General features: G+C 37.1%; 2 long non-coding RNA genes across 2 annotated transcripts in view; both read right to left on the minus strand.

Annotated features, from left to right (window-relative positions):
• LOC110477337 (uncharacterized) overlaps positions 1–25,598 on the minus strand; it is a 347,738-nt gene that overhangs the window by 303,117 nt on the left and 19,023 nt on the right. The window lies entirely within an intron of this gene.
• Positions 1,303–25,598, minus strand: part of LOC116183197 (uncharacterized) — a 26,318-nt gene continuing 2,022 nt past the window's right edge. Inside the window, exons 2-3 of the long non-coding RNA XR_004147741.2 lie at positions 25,194–25,241; positions 1,303–1,644 (exon numbers count right to left, since the gene is read on the minus strand). This is a non-coding gene — a long non-coding RNA (uncharacterized LOC116183197). The remainder of the gene's footprint in view (positions 1,645–25,193; positions 25,242–25,598) is intronic.

The raw sequence follows: 25,598 nt of genomic DNA on the forward strand, positions 1-25,598 counted from the left end.
TTAATTAATGTATTGGCAAAATGGTATAAGTATTTCAATAAAATTATATTTAATTAAAAAGTTTGGTTTTGACTATTCACAATGTATTTTTAAATTCTATTTTAATTAATTGGTAAATGAGTTAGAGCCAGCACCATTTGGACAACATATCCATATATTCATCATTCCATTTATCACCAGCAGACAAAAATTCTGGCCCTGGAAGATTCAGATTCATGAACAACTCTGGCTAAAATATATAGACTCACAACAGAAAAACTTGCTGTGGGAGAAGTTCTGCTCTGTGCAAAACATGTAAATTTTACTTAAGTCAGAGAATAAATAACTCACTCATTGGAGAAGGGGATCATCATGGTAAATATCCTCTTACTGCTACAAGCAGATATAAAATAAGTGATCACTTTTCTCAAATAAATATTTGAATTATGAGGTCATTTGCTACTTTTTTATGGGGTCCCTCCTCTTCATTCTTTTACACTTGAAATATTCTTTCCAATTATTGAATTATGCGTAGTCTCTTGCATTAGAAAGTGTATCTGGATGGCATCAATTGAATATTTATTTACCCACAGAAAATCAAGAGCATCAAATGGAAATACTCAAACCAATACTTATACCGTCCTTGATTATCCTCTCTTTTCTTTAAATATCAATGTATTTTCTAAGAGTTTAAGGTTGTGTATGCAAATATCTCTGTGGGGAGGAAGAGCTGTGCATTAAACATGTCCTACACAAGATCTTTACCTAGGAAGGTTCTTCATAAAAGAATTTGTATTTTCTGTTGTTGATATTTTTCTGCATTAATCCTTTTGTTTCCTTGTGTTTTTCTTCACATCTTCGGAAATTTTTTATAATCCTTGCAGCATTGTCCTTCCAGTAAAACCTTGACACAGACTTTCACCCTCAGCTCATTACATAGAGAAAGGGGCACATAAGAAACCATGAAATTACAAGATGTTTTCATAAATAGTTACAGATTTATGAGTAAAATACAGGCCACCGTGCACACAAGAAAATGCATTCGCTTTTCACATCTGCTGCCATTGATTTGTGCCACAGAAATAAGAGTGTTATTACCATCAGTCATGACAGACATGCTGCAATGACGAAAGATCTACGTGTCTCAGCAGGACTGATGCACACAACAGGGAAGGCTAAAGGTAAATATTGTAATCCTTCTAATTTTTTCAGGAATTTTCATTAAAATTCAAATTCAATTTTATGTGTTCATACTAACTTCTACTATTTCAACTAGTGCAAAAATGAACCTTCTGCTTTTGTGTATGGGTAGGGTTTTTTTTTTTTTGCAGGCTTTTGCTTATTTGTTTGTTTTTATTTGGTTTTTTGTTTGGTTGGTTTTGGTTTTGTGGGTTTTTTTGTTTGTTTTTTTTTTAATTTAAAAACCATGTTAAGAAATCCTTGCAGTCTTTCACAGCTTCCCCTGTCTCCTTTATGTCTCGGGTTGGTTGCAGCCTAAAGCTCTGGAAGGGAAAACAGATAGCATCTGCTCAGGAGTGTGAGATTACATGTAATCATAATCTTCTAAAAGAGAAAATGCAGAAAATGTACTTGCCAAACTTTCTTCTATCCAACTTGGTTCTTGTATGTGGTTTTTGATGCTTTTGTTTTTTCATAAATCCCATGCTGTGCCACAACACAAAAAATAATTCAGTTCATGAATAAGCCTACATGCAAGTGTTGCAAAAATAATAAAAAATGTAAGGGGATATCTACAAAGAGATGCCCTTTTTATTTTGGGAAGCATGGAGATGCTGAGAGCTGAAGCAACTCCAGATTTCATTGCTGCTGGAAGTCCCTTCTGAAAACCAGAAAGAAAAACTACCAAGAAATCCAACCCAATTTTCAACAAACCTGAGATTCCAACCATTCTGGCTTTAAGCCTGATTCACATGAGAATGACTCCCAGTGAAAAATCTTACGTGGTGGGTGCTCCAAGAGGAATATGTCAGCTGTAAATCACCTCCGTTCCACAGAGGCCACTATTTTGACACTAAATTATGGGACATCATTTGGTAGGCAAAAGGAAATGAATTCTTGATTTTATGTAAATTATTGTATTTCCCTGCAAACTAAAATGTCACTTGTTTGTTGATCCTTCAAATGATTATTATATGAACACTAGAACTTCATAATGCTATTTCTTACCCATGAGGAACGCAGTGTTGGATTTCTTCTCATGGTAGAAGCTGGTAAACTCTGTAGATTAATCTAAACAGCAAAAAATTTTGTACAAAAGATTGGTAGCTCTGATTATCTAAAATCTTTTGTATCTATAACTACCAGGTGGAAGTACAGAGCCTTTTGGTCAGGCTCATTTAGCTAAAAAATTAACAACATCCTGTTGACACTAGTTTTTATTTGTATGTATTTGAGGATGTAAGGTACAATCCTTCAGAAATCAACCATCCTATCTATTTTAAATAAGTTGTCTGAAGAAGCTCAGTTCAAACTCCAGAAATACTGTATTATGATTCTGGTTGAGAAATAGTTCCCTACAGCAACTCAAAACCAGTCTTAACCTAAATGTATAATTTTAAGATAGATGTAACTGAATGAGATGATTCCTGCAAAAAAACTGCTAATTAACATATTTTAGATAGTAGAATAAAAATAAGAGTGTTGCCTTATTCTTGATCTTTATAACACTGGAAAGAGGATGTGCATTAAATCTTCTATTAATACAGCTCAGATACCTGCCTCACATATAGACATTTCTATCTGGCCATTTTAACCTGTGAACTAAATCCTGCCTATGATATTGAGAAAGTAATTCCTCACTATTGCAAGTGTAGTTTTTTAAGGAATACTGTTCAACAAGCTTAATCTTTTTTTTAGGAGAACTGAGTTTAGAATATTCACAAAAGGATTAGGACTCTGCAAATTGGTCCCTTTCTAGATTGACCTCAGCAAGGAACTGAAAACGACCTTGTCACTGCAGTGCTGTAGCAGCGTGTACTCGATCTCCCCTACTCTGAACGACTGCAGCATCTGAGCTGCTGCAGCTCCCAGGGCTGGCCAGGGGCAGGGCTCACTCCTGGGCTGACAGCTTCCCATGTAGGGAATGATTCTGGGGAGTGAAAGGAAGGTCTGGCAGGAGGCCATCCATTTCATCCACCTTTGTCTTGTGTTACCTCCCACTGGAAAACATGGAAAAGCATGTAGAATGTATACAAAAGAAAGACAAGTCTCAAATGGAATAGTGAAGCTTACAGGGAATCAGATCCAGATGTACAAAATCTCTCCTTGCATACCCTCACAGGAAGCAAAAGTCATCATCCTCATGGTATCCAAAAAGCACAGGATATAGGACCATTCAGTCCCAGTGAAGTGGTGAAGTTTTCTGTACTATAGGCTTGCATGAGAGCTCTGCTGTGTCCCTATAGATGGGGAATAGTCCCCCCAGCACCTCCCAGATCCCTGCTCTGTGCTGCTTCCATAGCAACGGCCGTGCCCGGGATGGGCGCGCAGCGAGGGAAGGATGCTGGGCAAGCTGGAGACCCGGCACCAAGCTGACCTCCTCCTTGGAGCCCTGTCACTCTGGCTGGCTGGAAGGACATAAATACTGCTCTAACAATCAGGGGACCCTTTAGCTGCTAGTAAATCACTAAAGAGGTGGGAGGGAGGAGGGGCTGCTAAAACTGAGGAGTATTTGCTGATGCTGTGAACATGAGAGGATCTGTATTTTGGAAAACTGTGACCTTTCCCAGAGGGTTACTTAAATATTTGAAACTTCAGTGATCTCAGATGTGTACTGATTTATATTCTTATCAGAAAATACTGTAGAAACTATGCTTATGCTGCACTCAGTAAAGTACATGTTTACAGTTGATTTCTTTTTCTTATTGGAAATGTATAAGCATATCAGTTTCACCTTGAAAAACAATCACAGTGGGAAAAAATAGCATAGTTTATTTAGAAAAAAATTTTGTCAGAATATTTGTGTGCATCTTTCAACTTTATGGGAGGATATGACCTTAAAAAAGACAGGCTGTCAGAAAAATGGGAAGGGGAGATTTCACACATCTTTTCTTCTCCTTTGATTGTTGGAGACTCCCTTCCCCTTTTTTCCACATTTTACACAGAAATCATTATTCAAGAACATTTGGTTGCTTTTATGCCCTAAACATATTTAAAAGTACCATCTATCCATAATAAGCATTGAAGCATTATCTGTGCAACATGTTCTTGTGTTATGATTTATTTGAGTAAAAAATATAGTTTCAAGAGATGGCAGCTTTTGTGCAGGGCCAACTTATTGCGGTTCTTATCAGCACTCTTATTGTTCCTGGAAGTTTAACTCAGAGGTTTTAGTGATCCTATCTACAGCATCCTCCCCTCCCCAAAGGTTTGTCACATCACAGCTGAAGGGGCAGCAAACAATTGGTAGGAAGAAGGAAAACACTGTCCAGAGATGGGTCAGAGAAGGAAACAAGAACAACTTATTTTTTTATATCATGATATTGCAGTCACAGAGACTAAGACATGCAGAATGGCCTGGAAAATATAACATTATTTTAATATTATATTTTTAATAGCCTTAATTCAAAAAATCATTTTAAGGTCCAAAGAAGTTATAGATTATCCTTATTTCTCACCTAAGTACAACACCCCATTAAATGTGCTTGTAAACACTGAATGAATTAAGTACAAAATGGTGATTTTTTTCCAAATCTGTGTAAAACAGATTTGCTGTTGACTGACCTGCCATAACAGGCTTATTCAGCAGAAAAACCTGTATCTCCTTTCAGCTAAGCACTTCAGCCTAAGCCAAACCTTGAAGACGTGCATTAGTTATGTTCTATGGTTAAAATGAACTGAATCAGACAATGGCTTACAAATCTTACCAAAACAGATTATCACAAGAGGATTAAAATTTATATAAAGCAATACTAATATGAACTCACCACTTTTGGTATTGTCACTGAAAGTGGTACTGCCTTGTTCCCTCCCGAGACTCACCTCTCTCATCTTCTCCAACTGAAATTCTCAAGAAACACTTTGGAGCATACAACTGTATGAGAAACTGCCCACAGCTGTTAGTGAGAGGACAAAGCTGAACAGTGAAAAACTATTAAAAAAATGTTTTAAAATTCCATTTCAATAGATATTTTTAACTGCCAGAAATTGTGCCAGAATAAAGACGGCAAGGAACAAATAGTCATAAAGAACAATATATTAAAATAAGGACAGATATATTTGGAAATACCTGTGGATACACATGCATGCGTCTCTGCATCTTTGCTCCCTTGAGGTCTGTGTAGAAAAGCCACAGACCATACAGCAATACTGGCTCTGAGATATTTTGGGCAAAGTGTAAGAAATCTATATCACATCCAATAAAATGCATATAGTTCTGGTTTTATGTAGGTGTTGAGCTCTTCCATATCAAACACTCAGAAAGGCTGCAAACCACTGTTGTGCTTAGGCAATAGGGAAAATTTGGGAAAAGAAATATTTAGGTATTTATAGTTTTACATGTTATTTTTCTCTCATTCACAGATTGGTAAGAACTACAAAGCATATTTCTAAAGTCAGGTAGATACTCAGAAAACAACAGTTACACTGGATTTGTAAATAAAAGATAAAATATATTATGAAGATACTTAATCCATTTAACCTCTTAACAGCAAGAACAGCATTATCATCTTTACCATTCAATTAATAGGACACTCACTACATTGGTTTTGCTTAAAATTTGTGCTGTCTCACAGTGGCCAGGCATAGTTTGGTGTCCAAGAGATAGTTTGGAGGCATTTTGCTGTTTTCAGGGTAGTGCATTTGATTAGATAACAAAACATCATGCAGTAATTCTTCAGGGATAGGGAATGGTCTGGGTTATCCTGATTCACAGCATTTTTATCCCCCCCACCCTCTCTTTTTTTCTCTCTCTATCTCTCTCTCTCTTCTGGTTTCTCTCTGACTTCCATCAGACCTTCCATGTGATGGTTTTGTCAAATTTGACATGTTCCTTTGGAAAACTTCAGTTCTGGTGAGTTTCCTCTTTGCAGGTGGAAATGTTTCATTGAAGAAAATTCCTGATTTTTGTCCTGAAGTACTTCTCCTTCAAGGACAACATTCTGTTTTGATTTTCTCTTGGACATACGTATTGACCTCTGCAAATTTCACTGATGCTTTACGTGGCTTATTTTTCTTTTAAAAATGTCTGGAAAATGTCTGGAAAATGTTCTGGAAATAAAGGGATTAAATAAAATTACAGTTTAGTTTAAAAAAAATCAGGTTTTCTAAAATACTTCTATTTCCTTAATACAATTAAAAATTCTATAGGCTACTATACAACCTTGAGAAAATGAAGAAGACCTTCAGTTTCCCTTTGAGTCAGAGAAAATCTGTCAAAATAGCTTAGTGCACTGCAGACTTAATTAATGAATATGGTAATTATACTGTGGTCTGATGAGTATTCCCTGTGTTTTAACAGTAGGCTGCATAAGAGATCTTCAAAATATTTATTCTTCTTACAAAAGGAATTTGGAAACCTTGAGGAATTTCAAAGGATTTCCTCCTCCTGAGCTGAGTTTCTCTGCAGGAGACATAAGTATGCACTGACCTAACTGCTAACTGGAATAACAGCACAAGGAAACGTCACCGAGCATGTAGCACATTATGAGCAAATCAAAATTGCTATGTAAGGCAATTTAAATGTACAGGTTACTTCTAAATCCACAGAGAAATATAAGCTCTGCAAGATATTGAAAATTCACCTTTATCAGCTGCAAATTTGCAAGCAATTCATAAACTCCAATGTTTTTTGGAAAGCTTTTTCACAAGTACATAAAAAATGTTCCCAATGTCAGTAATAAATGACAGGCAAGGAATTTTGGCAGCAAATGTTTCAGCTGTCCTCATGAAATGGATGAATATTTCCCTCCTTGCATTAATTCATGTTACAACACGTACATGAGAGAATGATAATAGGGTTCTTCCCTCACGCTTGTCATGTATAAAATATTGTACCACTTCATAACATTAAAAGGGTGAGTAAGGCCAGACACTGCTTAAAAAGAAAAGGGAAACCTAAAGTTTGAAAGGTAACATCTTCAGTGTGAAATGTATTCATGAACACTGTCAAATACCAACCTCTTCTCAAGTGCTGGCTTCTGCTAATTCCTACTGACAGCTGTTCTTATTCTTACCTTGAGACATTTGGTTTTAAATGTCAGACTGGTTGGATCTTACTTCTTCCCTAAGTATTCGCCAACAAGATGAGGAAGATATTTGCCAAAAAAAAAAAAAAAAAAAAAGGTAAAAGAACAAAAATTGTGCAACTGTGAAACATGTGAAACGCTCTGTAAGATTTCTTTTCATCGAAAAATCATTTAAAGTAAATTATTTTTCTCTGTACCTCCTGAGATTGAAAAAATAGAGAGTGCTTCATGCAGACATGTGGAAGAAGAGTAGTCTAATAATGAACCTGTTTATACAGCCCTGGCACTGGTATAGTCAAGTACAAGGTTATTGAAGGGCATGTGTGCCCATGAAAAGCATCATCTCATCCCTCCAATTCTCTGTGGGTCTCTGAAAAGTCTGCTGCCTCCCTCATCCCTGCATGCTCTGTGGCCCCTTCAAAGATCATGTGAAATGATCAGATTTCATATATTCTGAAGATGTGTTCATAAATTTGTAAAATTTGTCTTGGACTCTATGTTGCCCTTAGAGTGCTAGAAATGCCCTTAACCTTAGGAAATTAAGTTTCATTTAAATGGCTTCTTAATACTCAACAGATCTGGTCACTCCTTCGCTCTCCCTTTCTTTAGGTCCATTAAGTAGTGCCATAAGAGAGCAGAGTCTAAAATAGATGATCTGAAGCACCTGAAAGTATTAGAATTTTTTTCTGTCTTGACCTGCTTTTCCTATCTAAACTCATGTTTTTGTCAGGGGTTAATCTTTTTGTATGCATCTTTGCAGCACTTTATAAAATGAAATCTTGTATTAGAGGTAATAGGTTCACAATGAAGACAATCAAAAGCACCACTGAAGTACTTTTTGGCTTTCTAATCTGGCAGAACTCGGTTCTAATGCTATCTTGTATCAGGACTCACATGGAATTATACTTCAGTAGGCATTTAGTAGGTATTTAGTGCATTTTTTCTAAACAGATGCAATAAGAAAAATCAGAATGTGCAAGAAAACAAGCACAGCACTAGATGATGGTTAACTTGAGTAAGCCAAGAAATAGGGATGTCTCCTGTTGAAGCTGAGAACTGCTATATGACCCTTGATTAACTTTCCATCTCTGTGCTTAAATTATAGTTTCCGACCATCTTCTCTTGCGACTGTCTGGAATGCAGAACAAAAGTCTTTATTTCTGACTGGCATAGTGGCCACTGGCTTCAGAAGATGCTAATGCTGAGATGAAGATGTTCTCTGAGCTGACATCTGGTAGTCTGTTAATCTCTGAACTCCACAAGTAATCAGAACCCAGAGTTCATCCACACTTTAAGATTAGGTGAACTAAACCCAAAAACATTCTGCATGCGAATCAGCAAAATAAAAGAACAGTATGAGAGAATTAACACACAACAGTCAGCATTTTAAACATTGCAGGTGCTTATAAGCAAGCAATCCTCAAATTCTTGTGTATTAAACATTGAGCTGTTTTTCTGCATATCATGATCACCATGAGATGCTTCTTGAAGGTCAATACTTTCATGACAGATGCCAATCCAGTTTGGAGATGTGTGTAAAACCCATCCTGCAGATTTCTCAAGAGATTTTGTAACCTCTGCTGGGTGTATAGGCATTGACAGCATTATATGCTGCTACATAAAGGACCTACAGCTGTTGCTGGCTCTGGTACAGATTTAACTACACTCAATTCCTCAGACACATCTGAGCTGTGCTTTTTCTTTGCATTGTCTCTGAGCAAAATACAAAGTTTTATTCCACAGGATGATACAAAACTGAATTTGTCCTTAATTTGGACTGAAACCAGGGTTCACTAATGGAGCTGGTGTAGGAAGATTTAAATTCACAAATTTCCTGAACTATGAAGTAGACTCCCTGATGCTTTATGGCTATGACACTGGTAAGTCTCTGTGCTGTTGACATCTGGAGATATCCTACCTACATCTTAGACTGAAAGACTTATTTTTCCCATCCATCAACACTGAATATCAGCTTCAGATAGTAAACACTTAGGTAAATACTTTTCCCATAAAGATCTAGCTTTTTAATTTTTTGTCCCCCTCAACTTTATTTAGCAGTAGTTGCAGTGGAAATATTGTTTAAGTCAATAAGGTGGATAACTCACCTATTTTAAAAGGTATGGTTATATCAAAACAAGCATAGTGATAGATACTGAGGGACTTTATAGGTTATGAGCTTATTCTGTACATTGGCTAATTACAGAACAACTTTCAAGGTAATAAAATAAAACTACAACCTGAGGTGTTACTTGGGCTGTACAGCTGATAAAAAGGTATGACAGCTGCAGGAAGGAATCCATCTATGCATTTGAAAGAACTATAGAAGATATTAAGATTAAGAAAGACTCCTTTCTTAAGGAGAGGGGAGAGGTATTGTAATTAAGGGCATAATGTAGTTTGTTTTCATTGCTAACATATAGAGAACTAAAGATGCCCACTAGCATATCTTCTGTACACAAAATAGGTATGTGCTTTTAAACATTTTAAATGGTATTGTAACACAGCCAGAATGAGATTAAACCCTGTTTCAGCTGTGTGGATAAGCTTGATTCCCAGTTCTTTGAGATTTTTTTTTCCTAAATTTGCTAGCAATGCTTCTAGAAACCCAAGCTCTCTAAGCCCCTCCCATTTCTACTACTAACTGCAGAGGTATCAGCTGTGATCTTCAGTCCTGAGAATATCAGAATTCCTAGTTTGGCTAGAGCACCTTTCAAAATTTCACCTGAAACTGATGGTTCAGCACTAATAAATCTACAATTTAATGCAGCTAATGATGGCAGTGAGTTACCTTGTAGCTAGGAATGATTTTAGCTATTGTTATCTGACCTGCAGCCTCTCTAAAAACTCTATGAATAGAAAGCTTTTTTCATAAAGAGTGATGAATTTTGTGATTCCATAAGGATGTGATGTTTTCTTTTTATATTCATATTGAGTGACTGGAACAGTTAAGTGGTGGATACCAGGTACAAAATACAAAATGCTTATGTGGGAGAAATATGAGACCTTTTAGTCATATTCATGATGTTAGTAGTGATGATTCTTTCTTCCTTTAGCATAAGTCTGAATATTTTATGCAAACACAGGATATTTAAAAGAAAAGAAAGGAAGATACACTACTTTCTAAGCTAGCACAGAAGGCTGGAGTCCCAGAGGTTAAATCTCTGCTACTTTCCATGACAGAAGAGATTTGAATATATGTCATGATCTTAAATGACTCTAGTAATGACTAGATTATTGAGGTCAGGGGGCAGGATTAAGGCATGATGGGACTAAAAATGTAATGTTGAGCTCTCTCCTAGAAGAACATAGAGACACTTCATTGTTTAGTTCCAGGAATGAGATTAGACTAGTATGCAGTGTTTGTGGTTAAATGGCTAATTGCTTATATTATGCCAAACTTTTCCTTTTGGCCCAGTTAGGTTTTTCTTTTTACTGTATCAAATTATTGGTGTCATCTTCTATAAAGAATTTCTTCAAGGTACCTAATTAGTCTGAAAATTTCCAAAGCACAATTTTCTTTTTTAATTTCTCAAGAATTTGTTATAAAATGTTGTAGGACCTTTGTATAACATCTTACTTAACTTCTGGAACATTTAAGCTTGTTAAGGTATATGGATATATGTTTCACAATTTCAAGATCTTGTTTCCCACAACCTCCCATTTCACAGCCACATCCATTAATACGATTACTCACATTTCTGCAACAAGTCTCAACAATTCTGTTCCCATAAACTAGCAAATCATATGGAGAAGAAAGTACTAAATAAGTTGTTTCTCAAGAGGCTGGGCGAGGCTCACCCTTGGAAAGCTGCACTGCAAGCCAAGGACAGTATGTATAAACACACTTCATTCAGTACATCTTTCACTCCATGGAGATCCATCAGCCCTCCAGGCAGATTCCTCCCATGTTTTCTCAGCACACCCATAAATCTTGAAAACCCTCCCACTGAAAAAAAAAACAACGCATGATTCTTATTCCAAAGCAAGCACAGCACCTCAGCCGATACAGGCAGGCAGATCTGCTTTTATTAAAGACAGATGAATGTATGGGGTGTTCCTTGGGAAAACATCACGAGCTTCTTGCTGACAGTGATGAAGTCTTTTGATGCTTGGGTTTTGTGCTTTGCAATGTCCACCCTTTTCATGCACAAAAAGAAAAGGTAATCTTTCTGAAGTCAATGGAGTGGGGAGAAATAGGGTCCTTGAAAGAATAGATTCTCAGTAGCTACCACAGGCTAAGCAAACAAACTTTCCAGAGGAAGTCTTCATTTCCAGAGCTTTAGGAGATCCCTGTAGCAAACAGTGCTGACAGAGTGTATCTACATCATCCATTCATTAATCTGAATTACTTCTTTTAGTGCTTCTGCTGTTGAAGCCAACTCTGTGATTGCAGTGCATTTGCCCTGGAAGGATTTCTGCTGTATCATGCACTAGGGAGAAATAACTGTTGAGTACAATTTAACTCTCTAAGCTGAGAGGAAAAAAATGAATAGTAATTATTCCCGCTTGCTTGCCTTTCAGGAAATGTGCATTTTAAAAGCTCATGTAACTATAAAAGCAGTTGCATGCTGAGCAGTTTTGAAAGATTTTTAAACAGTTTGAAATTCATGACATTTACTGCCTCACAAGGACCACTGACGACTAGGATGGGTTTGGATCCACTGTTTACATTTCATAAATCGCACATGATTGAAACACAGAACAGAAGCCTGAATCTCATCTGCTTACATATGGTTTCTCTGTATCAGGATCATAAACATTTGCATTGTTGGAAGCTTTCATGCATAAGAGGTTTCTCTCATACACATAAAATTATCTGCTAGTCAATAAGACTCAGAGAGACTCAGATGCAGAAAATTCTCTCATCCTAATTGAGTAGTAATTATTTGTAGCCATAAGTTTCATTCCTGGACTGGAGTAGGATGTAAAATATCCTCCACTCCCAAGAGTGCTTAGATATAAATTTAATATAGAATAACAGAATAATTTTTTTGGAAGTGACCTTTGGAGGTCATTTAGTGCAACACTGCTAAAAACAGATGCATCCTTAAGATCAAATCTGTGATCAGTGCTGCTCAGTGCTCTTTGCTGATTAGTGCTTACTCAGTGCTTTTTCCAGTCAAATTTTTAGTATTTCCAAAGCTGTAGATTCCACAAACTTGCTGGGCAACCTCTTCTGGCGTTTAACCACTCTCATTATAATTTTTTTTTTTTAATATACCTAGCCGGAATTTTAATTTTACAAATTATTAATGTTATTCTTACCCTTTCTCTGTGAATCTCAGAGGAGAGCCTGGAAATCTTCTCTGTAGCCATCAATTTATCACAGGAAGAAGTTACATTCCCTTTTCTTTCTGGCTATTCCCTGTGTTTCACACAACTTCCCATCTCATTGGACTGCTGCTGGGCCTTCTCAGTTTACTATCCAACACTTGGGAAGCATGCCAAAATTGGGCACAGTATTTCAGATGAAGCATCATGAAAGCTGAATAGAGGGTGGTAATATATTCTCTTTGCCTGCTGGCTACTTATGGCATATTAGTGTGTCCCAGTGCACACTTACAATTCATTTCTGCAATGCCACCCCACTGTCGTGCTCAGTCAGAGTCCCTCAGGGCTCCCTGCAGAGCTGTTCCCAGGCTGTCACTCCCCATGAACTTTGCATTTGTTTTCATTCAGCTTCATAAGATTTCTGTAGCTGCTACTCCAGCTGGTCAAGGTCTCTTTGACTCAGCAATTCTGTGAATACAAAGGAGAATCATCCAATTTCATCATCCAGCCCACTGAGTGAAGATATCAAACACTAATTGCCTCAACATCAGCTCCTGAGGCCTTCCATACCTGTCAGCCTGTCATACTTTCAACACTGCAATACAGTCAGTCTTTTACTCCTCTCATAATCCATCATCTAGCCCATAATTCTCAGTTTGACTTCAAGGAAGCCATGGGACATATTTTCAAAAGCTTTGCTAAAGTCAAACACACCCCCCTCAGTCACTGAGACAGTTGTTTCCACATAGTTGAATGTTCAACATAGTTCAATCAGGTTGGTAAGGCATGCTTTACCCTCTTCTATTGGTGTGACTGGGTTCTCCCATCTTTCATCTGTCTGGAAATGACTTTCAGGAGAGTGCTTTCTACAGTCCTCTACAGGAGTGATGTGAAGCTGACTGGCTGCGATTCCCTAGATCTTTCATCTTGTCTGTTTTAAAAACAACTGTAGCATTTGCTCTTTTCTAGTCATTAAAAGTTTCCCATGCCCATGGAAGACAGATGCCTGCCCACCACACCAGCCAAGTGTTGATCCATAAAATCCACAGTTTCTCTCTGCTTCCCCTTGACCAGCAGACCTGAGGAAAACACCAACAGCTTCTCTTTACCCATCATGATAAATTCAAGTAGTGACCCTTGATCTGCTCAAGGTCAAGGTCTCTGTTGGCAGTGTCACAACACCCACATGGAGAAGCATCAATCAGTAATAGCCTGAGTCCCAGATGAACCTCAGAAAAATCTTCACAGCTTTACAGATTTAGAGCTCAGGTGCTCCAAAAAGTGTCTTGCAGCAGCAAATCTTGTTCACACACAGATTACTTCCATCATCCTTTGCCCTTCCTGCCTGAGGCACTGACTCTATCACCTGAATCAGGTGCAATCACTTTGGGTACTTCCCCAGCAGTGCCCATTCCTTCCCTGCTTCCATAATCCACTATTCCAATCAAACACTTGTAAGGCGACACATCCTTTTTCGTGCCAAAAGTCACCATCTTTCAGTTCCTACTCTGGCTGGAGTCCGTGTTCTCACTCTGCTTGACTTCAGATACTGGTTGTCCTTCCTTCTGCAGAAATGGCACTGGGATTCTTGATCCTACAGAGTGTCTGCAAGTGATCTGCCTCCCAGCCATCGTCCCTGTGCTGCCATGACCTGCTCTTCTCCTCTCTCTGCTGCTGACCAGTGTTCCACTGATGTCTCTGGACCAGAGCTGCTGTCAGACCTGCACTGCCCTGCCCTCCTCTAGCACATCCATCTGGGTTAACAGCAATGTCTAATCCCCTTTAGAAAGGACTGAAAATTTCAATGTCTTGTTCTAAAAAATATTTTGAAAATGTCCAGTTTTCTGTTATAAATTATATATATATATATATATATACTCACTCAGATTTTCTGATTAAAGAAAAAACTTTAATCACTTGTGAAATTATTTCTTCTTCAGTACTGAGGGAAATTGGCATTTCCCTTTTCAGTCTTTGAACCTTGACTACAAAGACTGCAAAAATACACACAGCATAATAATCACCTATTGAAGCTACAAATTTCTGTGTGAGAAACTACTTCATGTTCTTTCATGAGGTGTCTCATGAATTGTTCCCCCAAAGCTATTTTCATATAAGTTTTGAATTTCCCACCTCATTCTGACAGCTTTTAAAGCACTCCTTTGTAAAGTGAGGCACCCAATCTGGAAAAAAATCCCTGTAATCTAGTTTAATGTCTGCTTAAACGCCCTGACCACTTTCAACTTTTTGCCTTTCTATATTGAAATTAACAAAAATGGTTTTGCCTAAGTTCTTTTTCTCTCCACAATTTGCATTCTTCACCAATACACATTAAAGAGTTCATAAAAATGCATCATGGACCCATTTAAGGTATGTGATTTACTGCTAATATGAGACATTAACTTGCAGTGCTATGATAGCGATGATCGTGTACAATTATATTTGATGATGGTAATTCACAACTATAATTTTTGATATATTTTTAAAATACATCATGACAACTGCTAGGTATTCTAAACTTCTGTAGAAGATTAAATGCATGCTGATATAAAACTTACTGTCCTGTTGTGACCACTGTTGATGATTGGCAATGTAATTTTGAGTTCTGTATATTTGGATATACTTGTAAAATGTAAAAATTATTCTTTATTAATATTCTTTTTCTCAAGCCCTCATATGAATTTTTTTTTTCCTATTAAAAACATCTTGAAAAGAATTCACTGAACAGAAATATCATCAGGCTATGGAGACTTTTTCCCTTATATTTTTATGTTGAAATAGAAAAAATTAAATGTAAATTCAGTCATTGTGCTAGAGTTACTAAAAAAGAAAAAAAGTCTGTCTAAAATCCCTTGTATGTAAGAAAAGAAATCTGTGTTCATATTCATTCATAACTACAGAAGCCAATCCTGATCTATGGAAAAAGCTTCAAATAATAAGAAAGTTCTGGACATTATACAAGTTTCTCTGAAATGTAGCATATGATTTATTATCTCTCTCCATCCTTGAAGAGATATACAGACTAGAAAAAAGACATACAGTTATGAAAGACTTTAATATCTTTTAAACCTCCTCCTTCAATTTTACAAGTGAATTCACCTGTACATTATCTCAGACTGAAATTTACATAAAAAGAAATGCTTTTCTTTAGATGCAAGAAAGACCAAAGACTCAAGATTAATACTTCAGGTTCCCTTGGGTTTTCCTTCTACTGTATCTCACTGCTCATCACAAATATTTTTCCACAATTCTAATATTTCATAGTTCTAGCTCCTTTAATGGACCAAATAAATTATATAGATGATGGATGGAATATTACACAATTTTAAATGGTTTTGATATTTAGTAAGCAGTTGGGATATTTTGAAAAGAAAAAATCTTTTTTTCTGAGAAGTCAAACTGCTGGGAAAACAATAATGATCTACTATGATTAATATCTTAATTTGTCATATAGGACAAAAGTCAACATCTTGTAAAAATATTTTTTAAAATTCCAGTTTTATGACATTCAATTTTAAAATTTATGGTTATTTTAGTATAAATTGGTCAGAAAGAGGAGAATAAAGCTTTTAATCTCAGTTCACCCAATGTATGTTACTGGACTTGATTAGTGAACCATGATGGTTATTAAATGAGGGAGAAACCTGGTGAATGTTTCTTTTGTTTTTAAAAGTCTTTTGTAGTTAATAAAATAAGATTTTTTTCCTGATCTAACTTTGAATACTCTTTTTAATAAATTTAATATACACATATAACCACACATTCTTGGTGACAAGGATTTAAATACAATTATTCAAGTAGTTAAGCACAGAAACAAAAAGAAATAACCAAATTATTGTTGGTGTACCATCATAATAACCTCCCGTCTGCATTATGATACAGTATTTTTTATATCTTCACTTTAAAAAGGAACCCTTAATTCCTGTCTTGTTTGTTGCATATGGTGGCAGCAAAGGTGGACTGGTATATCATATCTGCCAGCCATCTGTGTTGGCAGTGTTCTCTACAATATTTAATTATATATTGCAACTGGAGAGAAAGAAAAACAGGGAAAAATTTTTATTACTGATCAGTATGCTCTCAAGTGAAGAGTGGGATCTTAGTTCAAAAATCTAGTCACAATAAGAACCAAAAAGTCACCATCTGACAACTAAACTTGCAGTTATTCCCTACTCTGCTCTCTTGACACCCTGACAAGGTTGTAACAAGTTACATATCTCCACGATTATAGAAATAAGAATTAAATTTTTAAACAGATATTTTAGATGGCAATTTTGATGGCTATGTGTAAAGTCTCTGAAAGCCCCATGCCAAAGACATAGAGGAAGAGAAAAAGTGATCCTGACAAATAAACCATATTTGGGAACCACTGTACAGGAAGAACCCATCAAAAGGGATCTTTGCCTCATGCTCTGGGTTATTCTGCCTGCCTCTCACTGAGCAGAGAGTGCAGAAGGCTTGTTTGAACAACACCAAACACATCCTCAGTTGTCAGAGGGGCTTGCACATTTGCTTGTCTTGGTTTACAGAGGATGTGGCTTAGAGGCAACATTTCCTCATACCACAAGGAAAGCAAAGATGTAGGTTGACCATTTCAGTCATGGGATCAATTGGTTTACCTTGTCCCTGTATCCTTCCATTTTGTAGTGCAAATCAAGAGGCAGACACAATTAAACTATACACTTTAAACAAATTGTTGGTCAATTTACACGTATATCAGGTTCCTTACACACAGACTATAACTGCTGTTAGCTGTGAGAGTAATAACATTGAGGCAGCTCCTATGGGGGAAAAATGTTAGCATTCAGCTTTCTAATTATTAACAAGATTAATCTTCTCTCTTGCTGCTTTTAGAATTCCAATCAAACTATTTAAAAATTTAGAACCTGCTCCATGGGAAAAAGAAATCTTAATTGGGCAGGATGCGCAGATTTTCTGCATATAATTGAGAGTTCAGAATAACTACTCTTTGCCAAGACTATTGTGAACTAGAAGAGTTGCTCCTTCTACTTCCCCTGTAATAGAGCAGGAGCAAGACCTGGGTTCAAGTCCCCAAAGAGAATTTGCAAATGTGAGGTGATTATAGCAATTATCCACAGGATCTGTGTGCACAGTAGTGCTATAAAAACATTTCAGGTTGGATACCTGATTGAAAGTGAAACCATTCAAAACTTAAATGTCACAACAGTAGGCAGAGTCATGATAAAGGTCTCAAATCACTTGAGCATTTTGGTCATTTACTCCTGGTCTACTTAAATATAACAAGCATGGATTTTTTTCTCTTTTTTTTGAGGACAGTTCCAAATGGAGGTAAATGGGAGTAAATATATCTTTTTAAGAACAAAAAAAAAGCAAGGCAAATAATAGAAAAAATAAAATATGAAGTTTACACATGAAGCACTCCCTGGAATGAGTCCATGGATCATACTCTTTTTATGTCCTTCCTTTTCCCCATAAAAATAACTGCCAAAGTTTTCTGCTTTGATACTCTAAATCATACAACCACAAATGAATGAGAAGACTGAGTTAGAACCAGTGAGTTATTTTATCCATTACACTGAAATTTGGGGACAGAGAATTTCTTAGAACCACTCACAATACAACTGCAGCAACACTAACCACAAACACCCCCACACTGAGAAATTCACCCTCCACAGCCTATGACAAGAGGGAAATCCCTTTCTCCCACATGTGCTGCCAGGGAATTTTTGCCATTGCCTGCAAGGACAGAATTCCAGCCAATATTTATGAGATAATTTCAACATCACCAGCAGCAGGGTTCCATCCTTTCATCAGATCACACAGTGACAGCCTTGCACTTGCCTTTATACATGAGACCATTTTGTGAAAGAGCCAGTGCCCACAGGGGAGAAGGGGAAGGGACTAGAGTTGTTTGTTCTTATAACAGAATTTCCACCGAGATTTTTGTTAAAAGATCTATTGCACAGGGAAAACTAAATATTGATTAAAATATTGAGTTTTATAATGAGGGCTGCAACTCAGAGAGCATAACAGACAGCACAGCTCTACAAGGTGCCTTTTTCTGAAGGCCACAGTGCAATGCATCAGTGCTTAATTCGCTTGTAAACCGAGCACATCTTGTTGAAAGTCTGGTTGGGTTGAATGAGTAAGCTTTATACCACAGTTGCCAAACTTTTCCATTCACGACTCCACTCATATTTGTCCTTTCAGGCTTGGTTCCAGCTTTCCTAGTTTGGGAAATGCTGCCTTAAGACCTCAAATTAAAAGCATATGTTGAGATTTAGCCTGACCTTCAGAAATGGCAAAGCAGTTGTAGAAGATGATGAGGGGGCGATAGATGGAAGGGCAGGAAGAATCAATAAGGAGCTCTTCCCCACCCACTAGCAAAATTTTCATTCAAATCACTTTTTTTTTAATGTATTTTATTTTTTAAATTAATCTTCCTGCTTTCTGCTCTGGGTATGCATTTATATGTGCCAATTTGTCCATTTGCCTTTGCCCATTAGTAACTTTTTACCTGTTGGGTTAATTTATAAGAGTAAAGGTTTTACTCCTCCAGACTACCTAAAATCAAAGATCAAGCAACAGAAAAAGGATTTTTTAAGCAATATATTCCTGCTGGTGACTAGAGAATTCACCCTTCTAAGATCTCCTTTGGAGATGACACCTTTAAAGCAACACTGCTCACTCATTTTATATTTTCTTTAGCAGCAAGGAATGCAGCCATAAGGCAGAAAGCTACGGGAAACTAGGCTTTCTTAATTCCTCTGCTCAGGAAATATGCATTATTAAGTCACATGGGGCTGGTACCTACAGGCTAGATGTGACACAAATATGGCAGTGCTGGATTGGATGCCTGTAGAGGGAAGCCTTAGGGTTCAGTGAGGTCAGTGAAATTAAGAGAGCAGAGCTTGGTCCCACAGTGTCTGTGGTGCCTTTAAGCAGGCACTGGGGAGGCTGATGCATGATTACTCCTTTTGATCACACTACCCAGATGAACAGCCTCAAGCCACCAGGAGACAAACTGAACTGGTTCTGATGGTGGCTGCAAAGTGGGGGGATCTCTAAAGGCTCTCTTTTTGTATCTTCACAAAACACTTGGATGAAAATGTTTCAGAACATGAATTGTGAACACCTCCTTCAGTTTCCTGGTTTCTGCAGCAAATGCCTGTAAAACCAGATGCTTAGTCTAACATATTTAGTCTTGTCCTTGAAAATTTCATTTAAATCACTCGCATAAGGTGCCACTTTGTCAGCAAACAGTGTGGTATTCTGTATCAGTTTTCATCTTTGGACCATTTTTCTATAAAGGCAAAATTTAAATAAAAGAATTAAAATTATGGATTTAAAATTATGCTACATTTTGCACTATGATAAAAACTGCAGACAGTGTAATTTAGCATCACCTGATCTGTGGAAAAGCAACTGAAAATAAATGAACATTCATTCTGCAGCTGTTTTTCTCAATAACCATAATAATATAGTTGTTAGACATAAACAGCACACATCAGCTCTGGCAGAGCACAAAAAATAATGCCAAGCTAAGTACCTGATAAGCTTTCACATTCAATGTTTCCATGTAATTCAGTATTTCCCCAATGCAAATGAAAGCAGATGATAGCTGTCACTTGAGCATATATGGTGCTCTGGATGAGTAGGAGCTCCCAAGTGATGAGTTTAAGAAAAATTTATATTTTACCAGTGATTAAATGTTGTCAATTTTCAAGAGGGAAAGAGTCTCTTTGATGCCTGCAAGTGAGGGGGAAAGGATTACAGACATCATTAAAGAAAGAAGCAAGACAAAAGATTAAGCCTGAGGTTTTCAGGAGAGCCTAGGGGAGATAACTTAGTTCAAAAGCCTCTAATTCCCTTAGGCTTTTTTGAAATTCCCAGTACGAGCATTGCCACACTGGTGACTGCAGTTACTCAACTAAGAAGTGACACTAAGGAAACTTGAGTAACAGGAGCACTCCATGAGACTCAGTTTTAAATAAAATTATACTTGTAACTCCTCATGAGATCTGGCTCCGTTCCCTTCTCTCTACAGGATCCTTCACACCAGCACTCTGCAGGCTGGGGATGCACACATATAAACACACATTTCACCACCTCACCACCACCCCCACTTCTTCATCTCTTCCTTTCAGATCCTAATTGGAACGTTTCTGGTACTAATTCACAACTAGAGGTTTGCTCCAGATTTTGCCTGGCTGCTAAGGGAAACTAAAAATTACAAGACCTCCCAAAAGGATACATTGGAAGTGTTGACTCTATCTTGTCCCAACTCTGTCTTCAGACAAAAGGCATACTGTGTAAGAAGGGGTCCATGGGACCACAGAAGAAGCACCTTTCTAAAAAATGTGAAAAGTTATTTCTGGTGGATTTAGGCACACCATGATACATTGTACCTTCTATGTCTGTACTGAACAGTTCAGGTGGGCAGACTTCAGACAAACAAAAATTGTTCTGTGCAAAACATTCCCAGAAGGTTAGCTTAATCAAGAACCTGTTGGACCTAAAGCAATCTGTTATTTAATTAATCTCTGCATGACAAAGTAAGCTCAGCATACAAAAAATCATGAGGTTTGCTTTTCATAGGCAAACCTATGAACATTCATAGGCTGTGCAGGGTGGGTTGGATGTGTGACCATGATGTAGAGCCAATCTGCACTTGTGTGGGGAAGAAAAGCCAGGATTTCTCTGTAAGGCTAAGTGAAAATATAGATATTACAGAACTTATTGCCATCTGGAAAAGACAAGAAAATTGATAAAACCCTCAAAAATTTCATGTTTCAAAAATTGGACATGTATTTTGAAACAATTAAGTAGAGTAGGATCACAACCGAGGATCAAGGAAAGAATGCATCTTATGGGATCCTAGTACTCCAGGATCTAAAACACCAGAAATACGGCTTGAACATATTACCCAGTTTTTCCTTTTTTCATACCATGCATTTTGTAAATGTCCACCTTCATTACAGATGTTAGAATCCTTACTTAGAACATATTTGGGAACACTTCATAACATCTTTAAATTACTGGGACTTTCCTCCCTTCTAATTTTCCACTGCTTGACTGGGAGGATGAGCCAGTTAGAGCCTTTCAACTTGCTTCATTTCTCTTCTGACCTTATATTAAGTTTTTCCAGCATAATCTCCTGCTTTACAGGCACAAGGTATAACACCTACAGTTGTCAGATGGCTTTCTGCAAGAAATACCAGAGCAGCCTGGAACCGTTCATGGCAAATTACAAGAGGATAGGTATGCTGAGGCTGTCATGACCAAAGTTTTCACAGGATTTCAATTATGGGTTTGCTTGCTTAGCATGATGCCTGGCATGACACATAGCTGCTCTTGCCAGGTTACTTACTTGAGCATTTTTCTAATTATATTCTGGAAAATGAGTACTTTCAGGTTGTGGCTATTCTCATCATATATTTCTCTTTTCCTATGATATTTATTATTTGAAGTATCACAGGGGAAAAAACTAAAACTTAGATTATCATTCTATAGGCCATTCTAAGATAAAAAACCCCTTAGAATTCAGATATACTCTATTTTCAAGGTGTTTCAGTATTTGGCTTTTTTTGTTTCTCTCACTGTGCTGTTTAGAAATAAGATTTTTTTTCATTTTTGCTTGGAATGGTATTTGTTGAAATACTTTAAATTTTGGCACTTAATTTGTTCTCTTTTATAGAAATACAAAATATTGGGAATGTACGTTTGTTTATTTTTTTCTTCAATAATTTACATTTTCTTCCTACAAAAATGAAAGTCTGAAATTCTGGCAATAAAAAAAAGCATCATATTCCATTTTTTCTAAAAAATTCATAAAAGAGGTCAATGAGTAGAAGAAACAGAACAAGAAACAATGTAATCGCATTATACCCTGTGTGGCTGAAGTAGAATATTATCATGTACTCATGTTCATAATTGCTAATAAATAAGTAGCATTAAATATGTATAAAGCTTGAACAGGTACTGGCAAATCATTTAGGAGTGTTTGTGCTTGGGACAGATTGAGAGTTGAGACTCTTGCCTCATCATCTGGAAGGAAAATTTCCACACACATCAGAAGGATCAAAACATAGAATTTAAATGAGATTCTTACATCAGTAATTTTTTGTAATAACTTAATTCATCTCAGTGACATGGATGATAGGTGTGGCTTTTTTTTTAGGTATTTTTTTGGTGATTTTTTTTTTTTTTGTAAAGAAGAGGCTTGTACACTGGAAGGTATTCAAATGACAGTTCTTATATAACCCATGCTCTAGGAGGAATGAGTGCCATATTTTAACATCACTTCCCCACACCACACCAAAACAAAACATAAGAGAAAAGAAAGAAGAAATTAATTCACATTTTTTATCTGGATATGAGCTCTTCTCCAGGCTGGCTTTGGAAATGCTCACATTTGGGGTTGTGTTCTGGTTGTGTTCCAGCTGTGCTCCTTTAAAGCACTGAGTGGTTGAGGAAATCACAGAGTGCAGCAGAAGCAAGAAATAATCGAGCCCTGAGCCACAGGCGAGGGCAGGGCAGGAGCCTCCCTGTGAAAATCACTGACAGCCCTCAGTCAAGCAGCAATTGTTCCTATTCAGTGTGCTCCTGACACCATTAAATTATTCCCAAATTTGCACATTAGGTGTAGTTCCCATTTTGGTGATGCCTGACCACGGTGACCCAGGAGAGCGCTACCTACCTCTTTGTCTCATATCTAACCTGTATTCAGCATTTCTCACTGAAGACCAGGGAAAATACCCCAAACATCTCATATGAAAATACACACCCTCCTACAGTTTTTTTTTGTTTTTTTTTTTTTTCCTGGGGAATTTCTGATTTATGATAAATACTCTGAGCTTGCAATTGCAGGCACAAGAAGAGGGCATTAGGGAGACAAAAGAGAAGAGAAAAAGGAAAGGGAAAAGGAAAAGAAAAAAAGAAAGGTAAGAAAGGAAAGGAAAATAAAAGAAAAAAAAAGAAAGGGAAAAAAAAGGAAGGGGAAAGGGAAAGAGAAGGGGAAGGGGATGGGGAAGGGGAAGTGGAAGGGGAAGAGGAGGGGAAGGGGAAGGGGAAGGGGAAGGGGAAGGGGAAGGGGAAGAGGAAGGGGAAGGGGAAGGGGAAGGGGAAGGGGAAGGGGAAGGGGAAGGGGAAGGGGAAGGGGAAGGGGAAGGGGAAGGTGAAGGGGAAGGGGAAGGGGAGAAGCACTATAATGTAAAAATAGCAACCTTGAAATAGATGAGTGTATCATTTGCATCCCAGTGGCAACACATGCATGTCTTAGAGCTAGCAGATATTTACTGGAGATATTATTCCCGCCTACCCCCACCCCCAAAAATATTAGTGTCTCCAGCTTTCTAAGAGATGTCAAAACAAATGCAAAGGCGAAATTTGCATCTCTTCTCAGGCAATGCAGAGCTCAATATTCACCCATATTGAGTTCCCTTCTGCAGTTGCACAGGGCACTGTTTTATGTGTGTTTGCAGATACTGAATAGGTCAGCTACCTGTTAATGGCTTATTAGGATAGTCATTGCTTGAGGTATGATCAAATGAATAACCCATTTGAGAATATCTACAGTCACTGGCACAGAAAATATGAAATATGTCAGAAAGAATGAGAGAAATGCACACTTGGAAGAAAAGTAAATTGTAATTAGCATCCTAACTTGAGTACATAACCAAATATTAAAGGTTTGCTTTTGACTGAACATTAATGCCTGAAACAGGTCTGGGAATGAGTTTATTGGCTGCCCTATCCAAGCTGGTTATTTTATAACTCATGTCCCTACAGCAAACATTTGCAGCTCATTGCAGAATCACACATTTCCAAGGGATGTTATTATTTCAAAGGTGAAGATGGTGTGCTTTGAATAAAATAATGTCAGATTTTGTACCTATCCAAAGTGTCTACAGACTCATCTCTTTAGTCTATACCTGCATCTCCCCAAAAACTACATTTTCATATGTTTAAGAAAAACATTAACATTTAATTAAAATGAATTATTTAGAGCTCATAATGTCACAGAAATTTTCTTTTTCCTCCCAAAACACATCATTATCTTCTAGTATGATTGTTCATGTTATTTTTATTATTATTATTTCTTAATGGTTCTTATACCTTTTTTCATTTCTGTGTGCTGAGAATGGAATTCTGCATAAATTGCATTTTTACTCTGTCTGTCAGTGAAATTTGTTTCTATGCAAAGGCCTGATAAGTACAAAGCATATGTTAAACCTTGTATGTTTAAGTTCATACAGAATGAGGTAGGACTGAGTAAATAACAAAGGGATTTATGAAGTGGATCAAAAGCAAATATCAATATCAATTGATTTGATATCAAATATCAAATGTAAAAATGAATATTATGATCTAAACAATTTTTTTCTTCAAAAATTAAGTGTAACAATATATGCAAAGTAAATTTCAGAATAAAGTTTTCCACGTCAGCTGTTTGTTAAAGAAACTAAGGATGTCAAAATCTAATTTATAAACCTTCCAGAGGTCTCCCTTTTATGTGGTAGTATATTGGCTTTAGCAAAACAAGCCTCAGCTTTCTGTATTCATAATCATGATGAAATACCAGTCTGGAGAGTAATTTTTACATTTCTTGATTTTTGCTGCAGGTCTGAGTTTCCAGGCTTGCCCAGCATCAAGCAGAGAGGTTTGGCACTTAAACTGTTCTTGAGCTCATGCAAAACAATAAGGATGAGTTCTGGATGACTGCAAAACCATAAGCATGATGTTCAGGCCACTTACCTTAGGACTTTTAATCTCTTCTCCAAGCTGTGCTTAATTCTTTCTGTACTGTGGAAAGATATTAAACCCAAACAAATGAAATACCTTTTTTCCAGATCAGTGTCACACAGGAGCTGAGCTCTGCTGAGGAAGTATTATGGGATATTTTAGTTTTGGCTGCCTACAGGTAGATCTGAACCTTGGTCTTGCATCTTCTTTGTGATTTTTGACTCTCTTGTTGGTCAGGGGTTTGGATTAGTGTCATGCCCAATGGTGAGGTGAAATCTATACAGGCATGGGATTTGTTTGATTTGTTTGAATTTTAGGAACTTTGCATTTTCATTCCTCACTTTGAATCACTTCAAAAACAACCATATATGATATTTTTGTTTAGGTGCACTTGTGTTGAAGACAAAATATTTGTTT

This window comes from Lonchura striata, chromosome 1, assembly GCF_046129695.1.
Source record: "Lonchura striata isolate bLonStr1 chromosome 1, bLonStr1.mat, whole genome shotgun sequence".
Lineage (NCBI taxonomy): Eukaryota > Metazoa > Chordata > Aves > Passeriformes > Estrildidae > Lonchura > Lonchura striata.